We start from the raw sequence: 16,267 nt of genomic DNA, 5'->3' as shown, positions 1-16,267 counted from the left end.
GACGGGATAATGGCAGGGACCTGTCTGAGCTCTGAGGCTGCCTGACGAGACGTTTATGGTGTGCTTGTGTTTGTCTATGTATTTGTTTGTGTATGTGTGTTTATAACTACAGTATGTGTGCAGTGGAGAGAGCAGATTTGTGTGTGTGTGTGTGTGTGTGTGTGTGTGTGTGTGTGTGTGTGTGTGTGTGTGTGTGTGTGTGTGTGTGTGTGTGTGTGTGTGTGTGTGTGTGTTGTGGGGCCCTCTCATCTCTGACTGTGGTCTGCGCTGGTCTTGATGAGGACAGTGAAGGAGCTGTAATCAGCCCAGCCCTTGTACGTATATTTGAAGTGTGTGTGTGTGTGTGTGTGTGTGTGTGTGTGTGTGTGTGTGTGTGTGTGTGTGTGTGTGTGTGTGTGTGTGTGTGTGTGTGTGTGTGTGTGTGTGTGTGGTGCTTTATATTTCCAGGTTACAAATCATTTATTTTCTATGACAATTAGAATTTTAAATAATGTGCCTATTTAATACAACTGTAGAAGCAAGTGTAAATATTTGTATATAAATATATTTGTACACTTTTATTTAACATTTAAAAATAATTTAAGGTGACTCAACAACCACTCAACAACCTTTAATTTGGTCTGGTTGGCAGTTTAACATGATTAAAAAGCATCTACTAAATAAAAAGGAAAATAAAAGCTTAGTTTTTATTATACGCACATGTTAATAAAAACACAAAGCACAATTTAATTTAATTTAGCAAGCAGCGTTAAAAAAAAACAAACGAAAGGCTTTATTCTTTACAAAACAGCATTGGGATTAGACTGTGGTGGCACGGTTGTGTTCTCGTGTCGTCACTAGGGGGCAGTGTTTATCTGCAATGCTTCGCGAGAGCAAACAGACAGGACTAATTGATGTCAGGTGCTTTCTCTGAATGTGTGCTGAAAACAGGGATGCAAAGCAGAGCATTACAACAAGACGGCAGTACAATTACAGCCTCTGTGTTACAGGTAAGAAGGAAATATTACTTTTAAAGACTATCTAGATTCGTAACTTTATTGCAGAAATGTTGACTTGCTGATCATTTTTGCTCTAGCATAAAAGCTGCCCTAGTTTGATGCTAAACTGCTACAAAAAATGTTGTTTGAACACTTTTTGATGTTTGAATACAATTGTCTAATTACATTAATAAGCCTGGCCCGTCAGACTGACGACTCCACGTCCACAGAGTGATTGACAGTCATTAAACATTTCCTTTCCATTTTTTTACCCTGACAATGTTAATGTGGTTGCTCAATCACAAAAACCCACAGTGGGCTATACTATACGTTGTTTATATACTGTAGGCCTTTGTTTGTACTGTCAAAATCACTATGAGTATAGCATTTTACCATAGTGAGGTTTCAGTTATGTTAATGTAGCTTTACCGTTTTGGTTTGCAGCAGGGTGTTTAAGAAAAACAAGGTAGGAAAAACTGCACAATATTCTAAAACATTATAGATGTATTTTGTACTGCAATGGATGTTTTATGATTTTATGTCTTTTTTTTTTTTATGTGGCAGAAAAATTAATTGCATGGCGTGTGGCCTTAATGTGCAGGACTGGAATTTGACTGCAGTTCGAGTAAGTGTAATATGTCCAATATTTTATAATTTAAAGATTTTGATAATTATAAAGAAAAATGTGTTACGCTAATCTGAGGTAAAGTAGATGAAGGTATTAAGACCAACTCAATAATTCAGATTCTCAGTAGCAGTATGGAAAATATTTACATTTTTTTATTTATCTCATAATTAAAACATTTTCACATGTTTGATGTTGTCCATGCTGTTATGTTAAAATGAAGGGATCAGTAGACTCCTAAGTAAAGTGACACCTGTGTGATGTGTTTCAATCTTAACAGAATTTTTATGGGGGAATAACTTGTTCACTATTCAATTTCTCTGTCTGAGCTTCCCTTTTTCCTGACTGTCTTCAAATAACCCTCGCAACAAACCAACAAACACAGTATTTCTTTCAATCCTCCTAAGGCCTTGTCTAATTGTAAATGTGCCCTACATCTAAAGAGGCCCTCACTATAAAAATCTGAAGTGGGTTTAGGCATAAATGGGATTAATTCCCAAAGAATGTCCTTTGCTCTTCCTCCCATAATTTCATTTGCAGGGTCCACAGGATGAATAGCCAAGCAGGCAGTGAAGTGGAACTGGAGGACAGGCCTTGCGGGGCCTTGCTACACCGCAGCCTTCAGGTTATGTTACCTTGATAATGTCACAGCTGCAGGAACCGCACCGCCCACCGTACAGGACACAGGAAATCCAATTATCTGTCTCCTAATGTGTGGGAATTTTACGCTCTCATTTCTTAGAATCTGTCTCCAGCTTAGCTCGAGGGCAAACCTACCTGAGAACGATTCCTGGGATTGTTATTCATGTATTTATTTACCAGGAAGAACTAACCTTTCTGCTTAAAAGTTAGAGCGTAGTAGAACCCAAATTTAAAAAATAGTTTCAACTTCACAAAACCATTTGACAAAGATTTAGAAGTGAGAAGTCATGGAATTGATTAAACGTAATTGACCTCCTTTTTGTGCTTTTTTAATTAAAATGTGATGTCAATTCCCTACACACCATAACATGGCTGAACAAACCACAGACAATCACACCGAAAGACAAACAGGAGCAACCCACATTCGTCCTGGAGTCAACCAGGTCTTTGTGATGGCTGTATATGGGGGCATGTCCCCCCACCTACCTGGACCCCCGACTGTTTTTGATTTAATTAAAGGGAAGAGGGTGCATCAATTTGAAGCGCATGGCGGGGAGATGACAGTACACAAATTGAAAGTAAGCATCTCAGTGGAGCAGGGAGGGGGCCGGCCCATCATTAACATAGAAGACAATTCTGTGTGCAATTTAACAAGATTAGAAACATTATCATCTTTCCAGCGCTAGTCATAAAGCTCTGCCATGGAGAGCAGAAAAGAACATCTCAGGAAGGCTCTGTACGTCATGGTATTGAGCTGAATCACATACCTAGTGTTTTTATACTCTGTAAAAATATGTAGCTCATCCCTAAGGGAGGTTTCGTATTTTCTGATACTTTACCCCACACAGCAGTGATTATGTATCGCATAAGTGATTATATATCCAGCCCCCCCCCCCTCCAGCACAGATCCAGTGTTTCAGGCTTACCTTTCGGTCCGTTTCGAAGGAATGTGAATGGGCTCTGAGCTCGAGGAGGAGCGCTATTAATGAACGGTAAAGACAGATGAGTCTCCCTCATGCCAAGCAGGTTGTCTCAATTGGATTACTGAGGCTGAGATTGGGATGGATAGCTGTCTATGTGCCAAGTGGCCATTAGCCCGTCCAATATGCCAATATGACTGTACACAAAAACACGCTCAGGATTCCCCTCAGTGATCTCAACACTCAGACCAGTCAGCAGCTGAGCATTTTCTAAAGCATTAAGTCTGCACGGGGCATACTAATGAGCAATAAACATTTATCAACTGTGATAATATGGCGGTTAAATAGTTGATTTAAGAGCTGTTCTTTAATTCCGAGTGGCACCTGAGCCAGTTTCCCGCACTACTTTTATTGTTCAGGAAAAACTAATATAAGCTTCCTGTACAAGTGATCCGTCAATGGCTGTCACACTGTACATTATGAATGGAAAGCTGCCCATTCCTGGCGTGCATCAGAGCGGGTTGTTGAGGCTGATGTCATGTTCTCCGAGAGGCGATGATGGGCACCGTAGATGTCAGTGGACACCAGGGGCCCCTTCTCCAACCAACTATACAAATGGGCATGAGTGTGAAGAGCTGGGAAATGTTATCAATCACCCGGCGTCCCGGCGGAGGAGCTGCTGGCGTTTGTGTAGAGAGTCCCACTCATACTGATCCATATAAAAGGCTGTGTGATGTATTGGAGCAGATGAGCAGGGGCCGGCTCTGACACATGACTGACAGCTAATTTGACAGCCCCAGGAAAGTGTGCAGGGAAGTTTCAATCTCATCTAATGCTGCTGAAGGAATGAAATTGTGGTGTGAGATTATGTTTTCATGTTATATCCCCTCTAGGACAACACGGGCTGAATGGGATGAATATGATGTGGACGAGAAGGTACCTATGGAGCCAGTGGAGACCTCCTGACCCCCCTCAATCCACTTCAGTCTGGTGAATCAGGTTTCTGAGGGAAAAGAAACAAGGAACTGAACCCGGCTCACAGCCATATATGTGGGTAAACAAAAACATTTTTCTGTCATGCATTATCAATCAGCTGTCTCGTGGGGATCTCCATACAGGTAATCTGTGTCATTCAATCGCCTCACCACAAGACCTGGGTCCTCCTGAAACAGGATAGCCACAAAACAGACATTAATATTAAGTGCAAGAGAGATCAGCTTCGGTTTGGCCTGCTGTCCCTCCTCCTCCTCGTTTGATAAGTGCAGAATATCTGGGTAGGCCGTCTGCATCTTGAAATCAATATCCCGCATACTGCAGTATTACTTTACACTCTTTGTCAGGATATTGCTCACATACCTTTTCCTATGGTCAATTAATAGACGGGACATTAAATGAGCCCCTTGTAAAAATATTTCCACATGCCCCACTCAAAGGTCACAGAGGTCACAGAGCATTTCTTAATTACACAAGAAATGTAAAATTATTTTACCAGAAACTATAAAAGCCCAGGAGACTCAAACCTCCCAATGCCTGCTCCCACAATGATCAATCATTGAGGGCTAATTAGCCATTTTACAGCTATTAAAAAAAGACACTCAGCCCTTTTCATTATGCCCCATCTATTTTCCCACCATTACGGCCTTTTCCTTTTTTCTTTTTCAACTTTTAAAAGTTATTAGAAAACTTCTGCTGCACTGAGGAACAAAGCATGGACTTTCTTCCCATCCGTCCAGTGCCTTTTGCTCTCAGAATGAGGTCAGCAGTTGGCCCGCCAGCGTAGAGTGTCAGCTGCTGTTTTTCCATTGAAACACTCGGGTGTTTAGCTCTCTGACAGCCTGACGTTGGCCTCCTTAGCAGCCCGGTGACCACAGAACCTGATCCCACACGGTCAAGCTGTGTGTGTCTGGCTAGTCTAAACTCACCATCCCTAAACATATCACACAAACATCTTCCTCCTCTCCTTTAACCTCGCTCTTCTCCGTCTCTGCACTTTTCTGCCTGACAGTGACCACATTTGAAGCTCAGCGAATGTTCGTATTGTCTAAGTGATCATTAAAATATATAGAGAGCTGACTTCATCCGGCCCGCTAGGCCACACTGGCATAATTCATAATGATGTGATGACACTGTGAAGCAGTGTCCACGCTGGCCCCTTCTTCCAGGCAAGTGAAATTATATAATTAGGCCAGTAAGAGGTGAACGCTCCAGATTGGATAAGTTATTAAATGTTTGGATGAACCTGAGCTCCATTTCCCTAACTACCGCTGTCTTCCTCCCGCTCCCCCCCCCCCCCACACTCTCTTTCCATTAGCCCATTAGCAGTTATGCGATACGATATGCTGATGGGGCAGTAGACAGAGAAAGTGGGTAAATTAAGTTTGACCACTGGTTGTGCTATGGACTGCTCTTATAAGGAGCCACTGAAGGACACTGCAAGACTAGGAGAAACCCATCACTGAGGGACCCCCCACAGACCCCATGGTACAGTAATGTGAGCTCAGCTTAGTTTGTAAACTTGAAAAATGTCCTTCCGACCTTCATAATGATCCGAGACGGCACGTTATGTTGATCGCAATCTTTAAAAACACATGCAAGTCCCACAGCTCACCGTTTCCGCCCCATGGAGCCGGGGAAAGTGATTGTACTGTACAACAAACGCAGGTCGAACGGGCAGAGGTGTCAAATTTAACCCATCAGATTGCTCAATTTGTCCCCAGTTAAGCTGTAATGGAAGGCAGCGCACTGAGGTTGACAGCGTGCCTACCGCTGGGCCCTTGAGCCTCGGTGTGTGCGCCAATATGTGCGACTGTGTGTGTGTCGCGCTCCACCAGAGGGTCTCACCAAGCATGACTGTGTGTTATTCACACTGACGAGTTCCACTGTTCACTGTCACCTCTCATTGTGAGGGGAAATAAGCCTGTGGAGAGAGCTGCAGCCAGGGAAGGGTGGAGGACAGAGCATAACTCCCACCCCCCACCCCCCCCTTACATCCACCCTTACATCCACAGCCCGGGGACTATTCCAAAGAGAAACAAATATTAGGGCCCCATTCGTTCAAACACGTGACAGACAGAAGCAGATCTTCAGATGCAGCACGTTCAACAGTCTGGTTTTTCTAACACATTCTTCCAGACAGTAGCAGAGGTTTAGCTGTGTGTGTGGCCGAGTTCGTCCAGTACCGGCCCATGCAGCTTTGCTTCCATACTCCATTACCTGGCTTACACAGCCAGGGTCCAGGCTACCGCTCCGCGCCCAGCAGCCATGCCCCCTGCTCCAGAACCGGACCAAGACTGGAGCAGCAGGACTCAGCAGAGTCCAGGTTGACCCAGCAGGCCCGCCGAGAGTGACACTTCCTCTCTGTGTCTCGTCCTGCGGAGAGCCCTGACAGCGGGGGCCGGGTGCTGAGCCGCCTCCCCGTTCATAATCACCAGAACCAACCACCCACAGCAGGAGGGGGGGGCTCAGTTATCTGTGTCACCCCACTGCCCCCTCTCCATCCACCTCCTCCTCCTCCTGCTGCTCTGTCTTTGGCCCTTCTCCAGAGAGACCAAAAAGCCGCTCTCTCTCGACTGCCTGATTGTTTTTGTTCCTGCGAGCAGACAAATAGAGTTTGGCCTCTTACAAAAGAAAATTCCGGAGCTCATCTGATCTCACTGCCCTAAGGAGTGGCCTGGCCTGAAGGGCTAGTGATTGGAAAATTACAGTGCTGCTCAGACCATATTGTCAGGGAGTCTCAGCCAGACTCTTTTTCTCTTTGTGTGGAGGGACATCAGCTGAATGGCCAATCGTGCTCTTTAAATGCATCCATCAGAGCTGTGGAGTGATTGGCTTTTGGCAGAGCTAATTCACATCTGGATCACTTGTTTGGTCATTCTAATTTAGGTAACTTTGTTTAAAATATGAGTGGAAATAGATCAAATATGCTGGTAGGTAGGATGTTCGCAGGGCAGATAGACCTCATTTTTCAAATCTGAATGGATGAATCTCAATTAAAAAGTTAGACCTATATTAATCGAATACATTCTCAATGTTCTGCTCAGCAACATGTGGTGTGAGACAGCAGTCAGAGATTTGGTCTTTGAGGGGAAAATACCTGTTGCGGCTCCTGGCTGATGTTCAAGACGCCCATTCCTTCTACACAAGTGGCTCTCTCAGAAGTGATTACAATTGGTGGGCAAAGGAGGAGTAAAACAAGGGTCTTGTCAGCACAGACCCTCCAGATTTGAGGTCTGATTGCGTGTATTTGTGTGTGTGTGTGTCAGTGGGGGAGAGAGAGAGAGACAGCGTACAAGAGTCTACTGTTGCCTCATCCAAGCCATCATCTCCTGACGAGCAACGGCTGGAGCCATCCTCATCCTTTTGTTTTTTCCCCCCTCTCTTTTATCCATCCTCCCCTCTCCCCCTTTCCTTCTTCTCCTCACCCTCTTCCCTATCTCTGCTTCTCTTCCACCCCTTGGCCCTGGCCCTCTGCCTGCTCTTTCGCTCACCCCCCATGTTCGCAAATCACTTCTTCCCGTGTCAGCAGGTAAATTGTTTTGTCCTCCCATTCCCTGCTTTCATTACCTTGTGTAAATTAAGCGATATGTCGTCCACCGGTGCGCGCCAGAGCACTCACTGCGCCAACGCCAAAATCATGAGATTTGGCATAATAAATGAAGACAAACTGGCAGTAGCAGTGCTCCTCTCCGCGCGGGCTCGCCTTCATTATTCGCTTAACTTGCCGGAGAAAATGACTTAACCCTGACCTGTGTATTTCGTCCCATATTCACTCCAGATAAAAGCCTTTTTACAGCGCACAACAATTTATATTCCAGCAAAGAGGCTGCTTTTCTCTGTCAGTTTTCCAATCTCAGCTCCTGAACACACGTCATTAAACTTGTCTTGCCTTCCTGTATTTGTCCATCAGTCCTTCTTTTTACATAAAATCTGGCAGCATTATTCTGGGATTTGATGGCACCCACTCATTTTTCCCCCTTGGTATGTTTGATTGGAAGAAATATAGCCTGGCTGGGGCTATCTCCTCTCTTCTGTGGAATCATGCACTTGATGAAATAGTGTTCCCCCTGCAAGAATAATAAAAACAGACTAGGCATTACAGGGGGCTCTCAATCTGCCAGCTGGGCTGAGCTGAGCGAAAAACCCACCCTGCTCCTGACAGATTTTTATAGTTTTCCCAGCAGATAAATGGAAACGGGTGACCAGGCTGGGTAAGGCTGGACAATAGCATGAGGCGGGGTGTGAAAGGGTCGACCACAAGAGACCTCCTTTCCTGCTGTTCTCAGAGAAATTGGGGCATATAATAAAACACAGATCAAACAAAAAAAAGCATCAAATATAGTAGTGTTACACCTTTGCCTCCTCATATCGTGGTAGTGGAAGAGAGTTAAAGTCCTGCGTCACACTGTGGTCTAGCTCCATTTAGGACGAACTGTACGAGATGAAAAGGGTGAGTGCAACTGTCCTCAGATAGGTGTTCACTTTCCAATTTAGAAGTGTCAGCTATAATATCATGCTCACTTTAATGTAAAAGGTCAATGACACTTTGCATAAGCTCTTTCTTTCACTGTCACTGGAGCAGATCCCGTACTTAGTTACAGTCGTTAGTTACTTAGTTTGGTTCTTTGGTTTAGCATGAGAGGGAAGCTGTTTTGGCTTGTTTTAAAGATGTTGCTTGAATTGCTTGAAACTACTTATGTAAAGTTTATTAACGGCATATACAGTAGCACTAGGGCTACAATGAAAGATTCTGTTTATAATCAGTTATTCTATCAATTTTCTTGATTAGTTGATAGTTGCTTTATTTTTTTAAAACCTACAATTTCTTAGTGCCTAAGGAGATGTTTTGAGAATGCCGTCCAATGGTCCCAAACCCAAAGACATTCAGTTTACTATTATATAAAACAGAAGAACGCCGTAGATCCTCACATTGGAGAAGCTAAAACCTGTGAATTGGCATTTCTGCTTGAAAAATTATTTAAAGGATAAATGAGTTAAAACACTTTAATGGAACACAAGAAAGATGTCAAGATGTACCAACATCAAATATTGGGAAGTCAAATCAAATTGTTGTTGTGTTCTGCCAAAATTCCAAATCAAAATTATACCTTCTCCTACATCAGACATTTAAAAATAAATATATTTTATCTTCAACGTTATATTTTTGAGTTTCATGTGAGAATGTAAATTCTCCTCAAAACAGACAATTACAAAACCATTTTTATTAAAAAAAAATCCAAGGTTCACCTCACAGAATAAAGACATTGACATTTTTCCATAATGCAATCCTTTATGGACGTTTAAGAATGACCTAAGAATTAGTTAAGGGGCTTTCAAACTAATACATAAATGCCTTTTCTACATCTGATTTAAATCCAAGCTCCTTTAAGCAGAACAAAGTAATACATACAGGTACAATACATTTAGGTTTTAGCCTAAAGCTATTGGTAATTTAGCTGCCATAAACTACTAATTTTTTTTCTTCTTCTACTTCCACTTTTTGGTCATTAACACATTTAAATGGTGAAAACACTAAGCCTGATACTTGTGAATCCAAATGTAGGCAGCATTTCTATTAAATAAATAAGGAGAAGGAGAGTGCTGGGTTTAAATGGAGGTTGAACAGTTCCACTGTGGATTGTACCTTAAGATTGTGCCTTCTGGGAAGATAATCAGCCATAAATGGTGCTCGTTTCCACCTAACAGGCTCTGATTAATCAGCCAAACTGCGCAGGCTAATCAATCTACCTCTAGTGCCTTCTACGCCGAGCCTGGAGAGCTTTGTGTAGTCTGCATCCTCCTCCTCCTCCTGCTCTGTTCAGCAGTAGCCAGCATCAGGAGAACAATACATTTAGGGACTAACACAAAATAGACTATAATCATTTGAAGTTGTGGTGAGACGTTTAAGGATGCTATCTCTAGGCCTTGAATACTGCTTCTGTGTCTGGGTTAAATGAGTGCTTATTGATGTTTCTTCATGATTGATGCTCAGATTTGAGCCATGACAGACCTCCAAAAGCATAAAGAAAACATTTATTTATAACCCTTAGTTTCATGAAACCAATAGACTAGTTATTTTGTATTGCCAGATACTCTTTTTTGCAAGAACATCTTCCTTAATTGTGTCTTTATAAAGTAGAATTACTCTTTGTTTGTTTTCCGTCTGACTTTCACTGTGGTTGTGTGACTGCATGCATCTTGTCTGGAAATACTTGTCCTGTTTATTTGATATGAAAATGAACGCTGACATTTTTCAGTATTTTCACTCATTAGCAAACCCCAACATTACATAGTTCTTGTTGTTTTAGCAAGTGAGCTGTCCGAGTGTCGGCCATCAGCCATCCAAACCTGCACCCCATTAAACAGTCTCCTTATTAGACTTGCAGTAATGTGTCTCTTTGCACATGATTTTCGCCTGGACTCCAGGAGCAAGATTAGGTTTTCAGGATTCAGGTTCAGAAATAGGCTCAGTCAGATTATTTACACACAACCCCCTGGGAGGCGTTTTTCCCCTGAACTGTTTGTTGTTTACACAGACGTGCCGTGCAGATATCAAAAGAGCAGATAAAGTATCTACTAAACCGGGCTCAGCTTCCACCCGTCACCTTTTAAATTGACACGTCAAACGCACCTTTGTGGTTCACGCTGACACGGCCCCCCATGGCATCTAAAACAATAATCATGAGGGTCTCCAGGTACGCAGAACAACACTCAAACCCCTACTTTCTCTTACATTTGCTTGAAAACAACAACAAAATGCTCCTGAGGATTATCGGCTTCAGATAATTTTGTGAATAGCTCATTTTAACTGGGGGGGAAAAACTGGAGCTTTTGTATCCTAATGAGAGACCTCAGGGTTTGCTTTGTTGACAGTCAGCAGGTATGACGGTTTAAATGGTAATGATGAAACTAGGATACACTAACAATGGTTAGAAATTGTTTATTGATCCAAACGGTAGCCAATATTTAGTTGTGGAAAGTAACAGTGTGCATTTAGTCAAGCTTACATTAGCTGCTATTTTGAGCAGTTTGTACTTCTACTTCATTACATTTCTGTGCAATGAATTATAGTATCTGTTTTCTAGTAACTATTTACTGAAAATATGAAACATAAACGCATCAAATAAAAGCAATCCAATTATGAGATAGTGTTCAGACACTCTGATGAATTTCTGCTTTTATACTGAATTGATTACTAAATCATTGTCAATAAAAGCCCTGACAAAGATAATTTCAAATGCAAAGCTTCAGTAGTTTGAAATTGGCAGCATTAGTGCAGGAGCTCAAAGGACGGGGAAAGAATGATACAAACTCAGAAAAAAAAGCTTGAGAATCCAACTCATTTTTTACTCTATGAAACTTTTACAAGGTCGTTTGGAGAGTCGTGTTAACACAATACCTGAATACAAATTTGTTTCCTTGTTCTACAAGTCACGGAGCCATGAGTCTTTAAGCGATCATTATTACCATACAAATAGACAGATCTATTTAACAACCCGCTTTTTATCGCATAACACTTATTCTTTAGTGTTGCTCCCTGAAAGGCACTGAAATGCGTCTTCCCCCTTTTTTTTTTTCACAGGGAAATCGTCTCCGGGTTGATAAAGGCTCAGAGCAATAGAAGAAGCAAGGCTGACATCTTCTTAAGAGATGATAGGAGAGCCAAATCAAATAGGATGGAGCAGTCACTCTTTTCACAGATAGGTAGCTCATTTCTGGTGGCTGAGAGTTTGCATCCCTAGTGGCGCTCTGCCTGGGAAAGATAGCTCACTCGGACTCCATTCATTATTTCTTTCCCTGCCTCCTCTTTTCACGTCCTAGCCACTTCTTCTTCTTGCTTTAATGAGTTGCCTATTTTTCTAAAGTGTTGATGGGGATCTTGGAATTTAGATTTGGAGACAAAATGTTTAATCACAGGCGTTTTTCATTTGTGGAGAAGAGGCAAAAATCAATTATTTCTATTAGACAATGCTGATTGGAAATGAATGGAAGTAGTAGCATTTTGAAACAAAGGCTCCATGGTGGCAAAGATAAGTGTCTGTCTTGCCCCCCAGAGGTACTATATGTGGTTTGGCTTAACAAGCAGTTTGCAAACATTTGCCATTGCATCCATGCAAAGGGTTTCCCATGCCAATACAAACACAGGCAAATCATTCATGATAAGAGTTCTCATTAGTCTTCAATTGTAGAAAACAGTAAATAATGTAATATCATCGCGAGGAGGCAATGTCAAGTTACAAATCTTGCCGATTTAATGATTTTTTGTAATCTGCGATGGTATCCAGATGTCCTTTTAATAAATATCATTTAAACTTGAATATTATTTACTTTTTGGACCATGTAATCAGTTTTTCTATGCAATATAACTCCCCAGTAAGTTACAGGAACTTTTTCCATGTACTATTTACAGCCAGACTTTAATCAATCAAGTGCAAGCTCCATATTATATTCAGCCTTGCACTTCCTGAAGAGCACTTTGCTATCATATCCCTCACATTCTTTGCAAATCCCTTTGAAAATTATTTATAAAAATTAACTTCTCTTGCAGAGGGCTCATTGAACAGAAGAATTACATGAAAGATAAAACACTTTATCGCCAGTGAAAGACTAGACAATGTACGTTGAGAAATTGGGAAGATGGCAGAAACAATGAATATTAAGTGCCTAAGAATCTAAAGCTGCTGACTAAATTGAAACTGTATATCCTGAGGGGGCAAGGTTTCCAAATTGCTAATTACTGCTTCTGAAAGGGGGCTGTTTCTGATATGTTTGCTTGTGAAAGGCTGCCGCTTAATGAAGCAGTGGCTCAAGTTTTATTTTAATATTCCCTCTCTCAGCTTTCAGTGCTCTCTCTGGACTTTCCTCCCAGGCCAGAACAATGGCGGGCCCAGGAGCCCAGCTTCCCCACAGGCCCGGCGAGAGGGGCCGGGGGCTGGGTACTGAGGGAGCCGCTCAGCATGCTGAAATATGGAGGCGACAGATAAGGTGGCAGCGGCACAGAGAGGCCCTCTCCCATGGGCCCAAGGGGAAATTTGCAGTTATTAAGAGGAAGATGAGAGAGATTAAATGGCTTTTGTACTCATTTTCACAGACTTTTATTTTTTTATTATTTGGGCTGCCTTCATATGAGAGATGAAAGAAGTGGTAAATGACTTCCTTTTTCTTTCTGCTTCATTCAGCAACACACAGGCATTTAGAGACAATTCTTCATTACTGAGAGTTGTCACACATCATAAAATGCATATTAGTGCACTTTTGTTTTAAAATGTGCAGAAGTAATACAATGAATGTAATCTACAACTTATCACACATGTAACATGGTTTCGGATTTTGTTTGAAGAAATGTACAAAATGTTTAATATAGATTAATTGAGATGGTTTAAATTTCACTCAATTGAATGGCAATTTGTAAGGAGAATGGTTAACGAACTGCATTTAATTAATGCTCTTATAACGGTACAAGCTTCTTTACAATGAGCCTCTCATTCAAACAAACTGCAGTCGAGGTACTGTCTGGGCTAACCTTTAAGAGAAATTGTCGTTCAGTGTTTTGCTCAAACACGAAATGTTTTGACATTTTGGCAGCAAGTGATTGAACTGTGATAATGTGCAACTCCCTCTTCCCTGCTTTGTGTTTCTGTGAGATGTATAATGTGGTGCACTGCATTGTATGTAAGTGCTTCACCTGGCAACTCAGATTTTGAAAATCACTGTTGAGGTTACTCAACACCCCCACAACACAGCGATAACAGAAACTGGATATATTTTACAGGGTAGGATTAAAGTAAGTAAAAAGTACGAGAAAGGCCTTTGAAACAGTAAACATTTCTCCTGAAGGCTCTTTCTGTTGTTGAAACAGTTTTATTGATACATATAGTTATTTTAGTCCTACTTTTAATTTGTGTAGATTTTTTACAGATGAATTATCTTTTAAAGAAATTGTTTATTTTAATACATTTTAGACTTTATTTGAGAGATGATGTATTTGTTTTTCGCCTAGGAGCCCAGGGAATATAAATAAACTACAACATAGGATCAAAAATAATTCTCTTTGATATCAGTATCACATAAACATTATAGGAAAACTGCAATAAAAAAAAGGAGATTTTGAATATCAGCCTGTTATAGGAGCAGTGGCGGTTCTAGATCAATTTGACTGGGGGGGGCTAGGCTGGGGCCAATTATTTTCTGAGGGGGGCACAATAAATGCAGGACGACAAAGACAGTATGAAGTAATTGCGCATAAGAAACAGCGGCGGCGCCAGAGATTTTCTTTCGGGGGTGCTGTGGGGTAGCTTGACGTTTCATAGAGGGTGCTCAAACATGTAGGGTTTCCCATTAAGGTACCGGGCTACAGTGAAATGCTCTACTGCAACACTGTCACGATTATCATGTTATGTCACGTTTATAGTTTTGGGTGTTTTTGCTGCTTTCCCTTTCATGTTTTCCTCTGGGTTATTGTCTGGTCCTTTTCCCTGTGTTTTTCCTCTTGTCATTAGTTTCCCTGGTGTGTCTAATTGTCTGATTATGTTCACCTGGACCCCTGTGTTTCCTCCTCCCTCCTCACCTGTGTCTTGTTGTGTGATTAGTCTTGTGTGTTTTCTGTCTGTCTTTTTCGGTTCGTCTTGTGCCATGACTAGTTCTGCTGTGAGTGTTCTGTTTTGTCATTGTTTATATCATAGCCTTGAAATAAAGGATTTTTTTCAGTTTATATCTGCATTTGGGTCCTGCTTCCTTCACAAACCGTGACAGAACGAACCGACCAAAATATAGACCCAGCGGATATGGAAGATTTTGACTTAGATCTGTTCGATCTAGACTTTTCCCTTCAATTGTTTCATGCCGAGTGGAAAGGAACTTCCTCTAGAAAAGACAAAGAGGCTATTCTCGAGAGAGCACGAATGGAGGTGGCCGAAATGCCTTGGTTGAGAAGTCGTTGCCGGATTGGTTACAGCTGTTCACAAGTTGTCCTGAGGATTGGTCCAACGCTTGTAACCCTTTCCTCGGATCCGACTACTGTCCTCTTGGAGGTCCACGGAGTCTCCAAAGAGCCTCTAGGAGACGCAGGGCCAGGATTCCAGCCCGTGCTCCAACAGCCATGATCCCGGTGTGGGATTCCCGGCCTGCTAGCCCCAGGCATGCTAGCTCCCAGTCTCCCAATTCCCAACCTGGCACCATACCCCAAAGGTGGGATCCGTCTGAAGTCAACCCATGCTTCTGCCCCAGTTCCTGCTCCTGTATGATGGAACTCGTCTGGCTTATGGAGGTCCACGGAGTATTCAGGTGGCTGCGAAGAGAGGGAGTCGCAAGGCCAGGCTAGCAGCCCGAGCCCCCGCAGCCATGGTTCCAGCTACAGAACCGGCCCACACAGCCATGGCTCCAGCCCCAGTACAGGCCCCAGCAGCCATGGCTCCATGCTCCAGTACCGGCCCACGCAGCTTTGCTTCCATACTCCATTACCTGGCTTACACAGCCAGGGTCCAGGCTTCCGCTCCGCGCCCAGCAGCCATGTTTCCGGCTCCAGAACCGGACCTTACAGCCATGTTTCCGGCTCCAGAACCGGACCTTACAGCCATGTTTCCGGCTCCAGAACCAGCCCATGCAGCCATGGTCCCTGCTCCAGAGCTGGCCCATACAGCCATGGTTCCGGCCCCAGTTCCAGCCATGGTTCCAGCTCAAGTACCGGCCCCAGCAGTCATGGCACACGACGAACTGACAAAGACAGACAGAAAACCCAGAACTTAAATACACACAAGACTAANGGGTCCTGCTTCCTTCACAATCCGTAACAAACAACAAACAGTCGCGGTGAAACTCGAGTGATTAGAGCGAAGCGAATATTCGCATCGCGTCCGGTGTGAAGCTGTGAACGCAGCATTACAACGACCCCTGACAGATCTCGCGATAATTTGTATAAATATAGATACATTTTCATAACAAAACAATGGGGTTGCTAAGCCGTTGCTAGGCCAATTGTTGGAGTTGCTATAGCAACCCTGTGTTGAATGCAGTATAACAGCCACATGTTTAAAGTAGGGCCGTGACTTTAACGCGTTAATTAAGATTAATTAATTACACAAAAATTAACGCGTTAAAAAAATTAACGC

At 42.7% G+C, this 16,267-nt stretch overlaps 1 long non-coding RNA gene across 2 annotated transcripts; it reads left to right on the top strand.

Moving 5' to 3' along the window:
* The first annotated feature begins 899 nt into the window (after positions 1–899).
* LOC104943709 (uncharacterized) lies at positions 900–13,220 on the top strand. Of its 2 annotated transcripts, XR_798143.1 has the most exons (5): positions 901–989; positions 1,422–1,443; positions 1,542–1,602; positions 4,058–4,218; positions 12,998–13,220. It is a non-coding gene; the product is annotated as an uncharacterized lncRNA (long non-coding RNA). The 2 variants fall into 2 exon arrangements; XR_798142.1 differs by lacking the exons at positions 4,058–4,218; positions 12,998–13,220 and adding an exon at positions 2,143–2,560 and having other exon boundaries at positions 900–989.
* The last annotated feature ends 3,047 nt before the right edge of the window (positions 13,221–16,267 follow it).

This window comes from Notothenia coriiceps, unplaced genomic scaffold (genome assembly GCF_000735185.1).
Source record: "Notothenia coriiceps isolate Sejong01 unplaced genomic scaffold, NC01 NC01_scaffold00006605, whole genome shotgun sequence".
NCBI classification, from domain to species: domain Eukaryota; kingdom Metazoa; phylum Chordata; class Actinopteri; order Perciformes; family Nototheniidae; genus Notothenia; species Notothenia coriiceps.
This window is presented reverse-complemented; position numbering and strand designations above follow the sequence as displayed.